The sequence below is a fragment of the Magnolia sinica genome, chromosome 5 (genome assembly GCF_029962835.1).
Source record: "Magnolia sinica isolate HGM2019 chromosome 5, MsV1, whole genome shotgun sequence".
NCBI lineage: Eukaryota > Viridiplantae > Streptophyta > Magnoliopsida > Magnoliales > Magnoliaceae > Magnolia > Magnolia sinica.
The window spans coordinates 42,077,252-42,084,761 of NC_080577.1; the positions used below are offsets into that span (position 1 = coordinate 42,077,252).

Sequence of the window (7,510 nt, forward strand, 5' to 3'; positions counted from 1 at the left end):
AGGGTCAAATATTGCATATCAGACCCATTTATTGCATGGATTTACAAGCATGACACCGTTTAATAGCCTAATTTAATTGAATTTGTGATGCAGGGCGTCTTCATGAGCTCGGACTGGGAAAGGACACTAAAAAGCATGGATTTACCGATCTGATGACACTAAAGCATGGGACGGACTCCAGAAGACCAAGAGCGACGAAATTATACACCAGGGGTCCGCAGAAATCGAGGAATCGAAGCTCAAGTGGCCTGAAAAGTGTCCAAAATGCAAGATCATAGGGTTTCCACCATCTGATCAGTTCGAAACTTCACACGTGGCTTGAGGACCATAAATAAACCGTACACGTAAAATTTCAACCCCTGGATCACTGTGGAAGTGGCCCAACGAACAGATCAGCCCCTTTAAGCATTATGTGGGCCCCGCCTGATATCTGGATACACTCCAATTTTGGTCTCAACGCCTTAAACTACATGTCAAAACAGATGGATGGAGCAGATTTCTTACAAACATCATCATGGGACCCACACTTGCAGTGCACATGCAAGGTGCACAAGTGCACCGGATGAACAAAAGAAATACGGAAGTCGGTCAGCAGGCGCTGACCGACTCAAAATCGAACTCGTCCCTTACGCAAATAGCGTAACGCTGCCCGGCTTGCGGTTGGGTGCAGTGGGCCACCATCTCGATTCGGTGGTCCAATCGGGACCGTCCATTGTGTACGTAGGTGGGGTATTTACCTCATCAAGGCGGCTTTTTTGAGACCATGTAAAATGTTACAGAATCCTGACCGTTAAAGGCATGATGAACGACGGAGTAAAAGGTATTGTGGGCCGCATAGAATTCGGTCCAAAAGTAGTGCTTCCCACCTGTTTTTTCGTGTAGAACGCAGTGGACGGACTGGATTTTCCAAAAAGACAGTAAAGTGGGGCCCACCATCGTCACAGCGTCGATGACGTTACCCTGTTTTCAACCGGAAACCGTCCGGTTTTTGCGGCGGATCCTGCTCTCGTGGGAGTGGTCGGACGGCTGATCCGAGCCGTTCATCAGGTAGGTCTGCCAAAAATCTCCCAGGGGACACTGCCCTTTTGGAAAGAAGAAAGGAGATGCGGACGCGGCTGCGTAAACAGGGAGTCCGGCTCCGTTACAAACTACCTGCGGAAGGACTGTTTATGTAAGCTAGGTCTGGTGGGACTCCACAGCACCGGAAGGGGGGGGGGGGCTGGCCATCTTTAAAAGGGAGGAAAAGAAGAAGAAAAAAAAAGGGAGGTTCGGGGAGAGTGTTCTGCTGCTGTGCACGGCTTGGGAGAATTCAGAGAGTGTGGCTGCTGTGCGTGGTGGGCGGCTGCTGCACGGGCTTTACTGCTGAGGTGGCGGTTGCTGCTGCACGAGGTCAGTTGCTGCTGCTGAGGAAGCTTTTGGGTTTTGTTTTCGGGAGGTAAGGCTGGCGTGGTTTGAAGGCTTGGATGATTGAAGAAAAGAAACAGGGAATTCCTTTTGTTTCCTTTTTCTTTTCCTTTTATTGATGTCTTTCCTTTGATTTTTTTTGGTTCTAGCATGATCACGCTAGGCTAAACCTCTTAGCTAGGGCTAAGAGGTGAAGCTTGTAGCCTGATGGGAGAGATGTTGCTGGTGCCCTTTGATTAGATTGAAGAGATTTTTTTTTTTTGATTTAATTTTATGGGAATATTCTTTAGTTTTTAATGGCATGTTGTGACTGAAATTACAATGGGCTTGCAATGGCTTTGAGTATTCCTCTTCTCTTATTTTGATTATAATGTCAGGAAGCCCTGATGTTCACCATCGTCTCCTGGGCATGGTTGGATGTCGTACCCTTCCTGATTTTCATACATTGTTGATTGGTTGGTAATTAGTTTAATCCTGTTGTTTACTTTGTCTCCTGGGCATGGTTAGATGATGGAATCCATTCTAATTCATACACCTTTCATCTCTTGAAACCTATATCAATGGCAGTTCAGTAAATTTCCATAATTTGTGATCCTGGCATACAATCTCCCTGATCTCTACAAGTGGATCCTCTAAATCCCTAGTTCCCGTCCTCTGAATTCCTTAAAGTCTTAGATAATTCTTCCACAATTATTCCTTAATTTCTATTTGGTTTAGATCACATCTTAGTCTAGTTCTAGTTCTTCTTGGTTTCGGATAACGTACAGGTATCAGTCCCTGTGGATTCGACCTCGGTCTTACCGAGTTTATTACTACATCACAACCCTGCACTTGGGGAGTGAACAAGTTTTTGGCGCCGTTGCCGGGGACTGACGGTTACGATTTCCTGAAATTAATTGGTTTTAGGATTAGTTTAAGATTAGGATTTTGCTAACCTTAGTTTTTATTTATTTATTTATTTTTATTTGAGTTCAAAACTAACTTGTTTCCTGTTTTATAGGATCTGGACATAAGCTCTTAAATTGGTAATCCCTTCCTAAATCCTCTACTTTTTCTGTTTTTTAGAATTAGGGTGTAAATTTTAGAAATTTTCTAATTCTAGTATCCTCCCTTTTGTAGGAATTAACTTTCTATTTTTGTTTTATTTTAGTAACTTTCTAATTCTAACACTTTTAAAAAGTAATTTTGTTTCCTAATTTATTTTTAGAATATCTGTTTAGGAACTAACCTTCTTATTTTATAGGCCTTTAAGATAGAAATCTCTAATTCGGTACACTCCTTCTCCACTTTCTATTTTTCAACTCTCTTTTAGTAATTTACTTTCTAGTATAAGACTTTCCTAGTTTATTTTAGAAGTTTCCACTTTCTTTTAGAATCTAACTTATTTTATTTTTATTTTGCAGGTCCTTAACTTAGGACTCCAATTTGGTAATTTCTTTCCAACTCTCTCTTTCTTTCTAGATTTTCTTTTCCTTTCCTAGGGTTAAGTTTTTAACTGAGGGCTGCGAGTGTTTTCATGCCCAAGTGGGCCCGTGACGACACTCGACGTCTCTTGACTGAAGGAGGATTGATTGAGGGGTTGACTATCCATCGCAGGACTAGACACCGCTCGAAATCCCCTGAGTTAACTGAAGTTATGGCTGAACACCAACCTCCTCTAATTCCACCCAGGGTGGAGGATACCCAAGATGAGAATGAGGTGCAACAGGCACCCCCGCCTCGTACTTTACGAGATTTTCTACAACCTGCGGGAGTGAGTACGCCCTCATGCATGATTTTTCCTGAAAACACAGGACAAATGGACATCAAGCCAGGAGTTATCCAACTCCTTCCCAAATTCCATGGACTTGAATCTGAAAGTCCATATTTACATTTGAAAGAGTTCGATGAAATAATAGCTACATTATGTTTTCCTAATGTATCTGAAGATACAATTAGGCTGAAACTCTTTCCTTTTTCCTTAAAAGAGAAAGCTAAGACGTGGTTACATTCACTACGTCCTAGATCCATTGGCACATGGAACGACATGCAGAGGGAATTCATAAAAAAATTCTTCCCACATCATAAAACGATTACCCTCAGAAAAGCAATCATGAACTTTGCCCAAAAGGAAGATGAAACATTCTTCCAATGTTGGGAAAGGTTCAAAGATTTGGTCAGTTCATGCCCACAACACGGATTTGAAACGTGGCGCATTACAAATTTTTTCTACGATGGACTGACATCTTCCATGCGCCAAATGGTCGAGACAATGTGTAATGGAGAATTCATTAATAAAGATGTCAACGAGGTATGGGACTACCTCGACAGTTTGGCTGAAAAAACACAATCTTGGGACTATTACCCAAAGTCGAACACCACGACTAGGCCAACTCAATCAAAGGAGAACGGTGGATTATATCTCTTGAAAGAAGAGGATGATCTCAAGTGTAAAGTGACTACGCTCATAAGGAAAGTTGAGGCCATGGAAGGAAAGAAGGATAAGGTCAATGAAATTGTTTGCGGCATCTGTGATTGCAACATTCACACAACTGAAAACTGTCCTACAATACCTGCCTTTCGAGGAGTGTTGAATGAACAAGCCAATGCCGTAAATAATTATCAAAGACCTTTTACTGGACCTAACTCCAACACATACAATCCTGGCTGGAAAAATCATCCAAACTTTAGTTGGAGGAATGGACAAACGGCGACTCCTCCAGGTTTCTTCAATCAACATCCAAATCAAGTGAAACCTCAAGAGGAACCGGTTCAAAATCCCATACAAGAGCTGGCTCAGGCAATGCGGGGAATCACAGATTTTATGCAAAAGATAGATTCTCGTATGACGGTTATAGAAAAGGGGATGCTTCCTGCACAACCTCTCCCCAATCCTAAACCGCAATACGAGAATAATGATCTCAGCTCTTCAAATCAGATGGGACATGCTAAATCCATCACCACTCTTAGGAGTGGGAAGATCATTGATAAAACTCTTCCGGTTAGGCCTGAAAAGCCTCAAGAACCAAAAGAGGACAACAATGATGGATCCAGTGATGCCCCACAAAAAGTGGAACCGGAACTTCTAGAGAAGCCAGTTGCTCCATTCCCCCAACGGTTGGTTTCACCAAAACCTCTCTCTAACTCTCAGGATATCTTAGAGGTGTTGAAACAGGTGAAAGTCAACATTCCTCTGCTTGATGTCGTTAAATAAATACCTTCATATGTCAAATTCCTAAAAGACTTATGCACGACCAAGCGACGGAAAATTATTCAAAAGAAAATCTTCTTGACTGAGAAAGTGAGTGCCATCCTGAAGCAAGACGTGCCGCAGAAATTCAAGGATCCCGGTAGCCCAACCATATCATGTGTAATCGGGAACCATCGAATTGATCACGCACTTCTTGACTTAGGAGCGAGCGTCAATCTGATTCCCTACTCGGTATACAAACAGTTAGGTTTGGGTGAATTAAAACCCACCCTAACCACACTACAACTTGCTGATCGCTCTGTTCGTGTACCAAGAGGGATAATTGAGGATGTGTTGGTCCAAGTTGATAGATTTTACTACCCTGTAGACTTTATCATCCTGGACACCGAACCCATCAATAACATGAGCACTCAGATTCCCGTCATTCTTGGTCGCCCATTCCTTGCCACGTCAAATGCAATTATCAATTGCAGGAATGGTATCATGACTATGTCTTTTGGAAATTTGACATTGGAGTCAAACATTTTTTTCAATAACGGCAGCAATTCAGAGGATGATGACGATTTCTACGATATTAACATGATTGACTCTTTCGTGAAAGATACGACACCTCTGACCTTATCCTCCGACCATCTAGAGACGTGCCTGGCCCACTCCCATGATTTTGATGATGACATGATTAGGGAGACGTGCGCCTTGCTTGATACTGCACCGGTACTTGAAGTTAACCGATGGAGGCCACAATTTGAAGAATTACCACAAACTGATGTAGTGCCTCTACCGTCTAACCTCAAGCCGCCAAAGCTTGACCTAAAACCTTTGCCCGCTGATTTGAAATATGCATATTTGGGTCAAGATGAGACATACCCGGTGGTGATCTCTGCCCACCTGGAGAAAGAACAGGAGAGTATGCTTATATCTACTCTCATTGAGCATAAAGGAGCCCTGGGATGGACGATAGCGGACCTCAAGGGAATCGATCCCTCGATTTGTACTCACCGCATATATCTTGAGGATAATGCAAAACCGCTCGCAACCACAACGTAGACTAAATCCAAACATGAAGGAAGTGGTTAAAGCCGAGGTTCTTAAACTATTGGATGTGGGTATTATATACCCTATATCCGATAGTCAATGGGTGAGTCCAACTCAAGTGGTCCCTAAGAAGTCCTAATCACCATCGTAGCCAATGCTAATAATGAACTCGTGCCAACTAGAGTTACTACTGGTTGGAGAATGTGCATTGACTACAGGAAATTGAATACCGTCACGAGGAAAGACCACTTTCCTTTACCATTCATTGATCAGATCCTGGAAAGGTTAGCTGGTCATTCCTATTATAGTTTCCTTGACGGGTATTCGGGCTACAACCAGATAGAGATAGCCCCTGAAGACCAGGAAAAGACCACATTTACATGTCCCTACGGCACCTTTGCCTATCGAAGGATGCCATTCGGACTATGTAATGCCCCTGCCACCTTTCAGCGATGTACGCTTAGTATCTTTTCTGATATGGTAGGGCAATATCTAGAGGTCTTCATGGACGACTTCTCTGTTTATGGTCCATCTTTCAGCAAGTGCTTGGAAAGTCTTAAATGTGTGCTGAAAAGATGTGAAGAAAAGAACCTGGTACTTAATTGGGAGAAGTGCCATTTCATGGTTCAGAAGGGAATTGTCCTTGGGCATATCATCTCGTCCAAAGGAATCGAGGTAGATAAGGCAAAAATCGATCTTATCTCTAACCTACCTCCACCCAAGAACATCAGAGACGTGCGATCCTTCTTAGGACACGCAGGATTTTACAGGAGATTCATAAAGGACTTTAGTCTTCTCTCTCGTCCTTTATGTAATCTTCTTCAAAAGGATGCTCCGTACGAGTGGACTGAGCAGTGCCAGGAAGCTTTCACCAAGCTTAAGGGCACGTTAACCACTGCACCTATCATGCAGCCACCCGACTGGAACCTTCCTTTTGAGCTTATGTGCGACGCTTCTGATTATGCTCTTGGGGCGGTCCTAGGCCAGAGAAAAGATAAGAAGCCCTACGTCATTCATTACGCGAGTAGGACTCTAAATCCCGCCGGGTGAACTACTCGACTACGGAAAAGGAACTCTTAGCCGTAGTGTTCGCCTTGGACAAATTTAGGTCCTACTTGATCGGATCCAAGATCATTATCTATACAGATCATGCGGCACTGAAGTATCTTCTCTTTAAGAATGATTCTAAGCCCCGCTTGATACGATGGATCCTTCTACTCCAAGAATTTGATTTGGAAATTAAAGATAAAAAAGGAGTAGAGAATGTAGTGGCCGATCACCTTTCTCGCCTTAATACCTCTGATTCCCTTGAGGCGACCCATATCAATGATATGTTCCCTGATGAACAACGTTTCTGAGTCTCCCATTCACCTTGGTTCGCGATATTGCTAATTATCTTGCTACGGGTGCTATACACAGTGGACTGCGAAGATAAGAAGAAATTTTTCACCGAGGTGCGCAACTTTTCTGGGATGATCCTTACTTATTTAATATTGCCCGGACCAAATTCTAAGGAGATGTGTACGGCGAAAGCATCAGGGCGTCATCTCCTTCTGTCACTGAGTGGCCTGTGGTGGTCACTTTTCTGCTAAAAAGACCACGGCCAAGATTCTGCAGTGTGGCTTTTACTGGCCCACTATGTTTAGGGATACTCATGAGTTTTGCAAAGCTTGTGAGCGTTGTCAAAAATTGGGAGCATTGTCCCGTCGAAATATGATGCCTTTGAATCCCATTCTTATCATTGAAGCATTTGATTGCTGGGGCATCGATTTCATGGGACCATTCCCCCAATCGTTTGGGAATCTGTATATTTTGCTCGCCGTGGATTATGTCACTAAATGGGTCGAAGCGATTCCGTGTCGAAAGAATGACCATCGCACG

The 7,510-nt window shown here is 43.2% G+C and overlaps 1 non-coding gene across 1 annotated transcript; it reads right to left on the reverse strand.

Moving 5' to 3' along the window:
- Nucleotides 1-3,478: 3,478 nt before the first annotated feature.
- LOC131247440 (small nucleolar RNA R71) lies at nucleotides 3,479-3,585 on the reverse strand. Its single transcript, XR_009171737.1, has one exon. It is a non-coding gene; the product is annotated as a small nucleolar RNA R71 (small nucleolar RNA).
- Nucleotides 3,586-7,510: the final 3,925 nt, after the last annotated feature.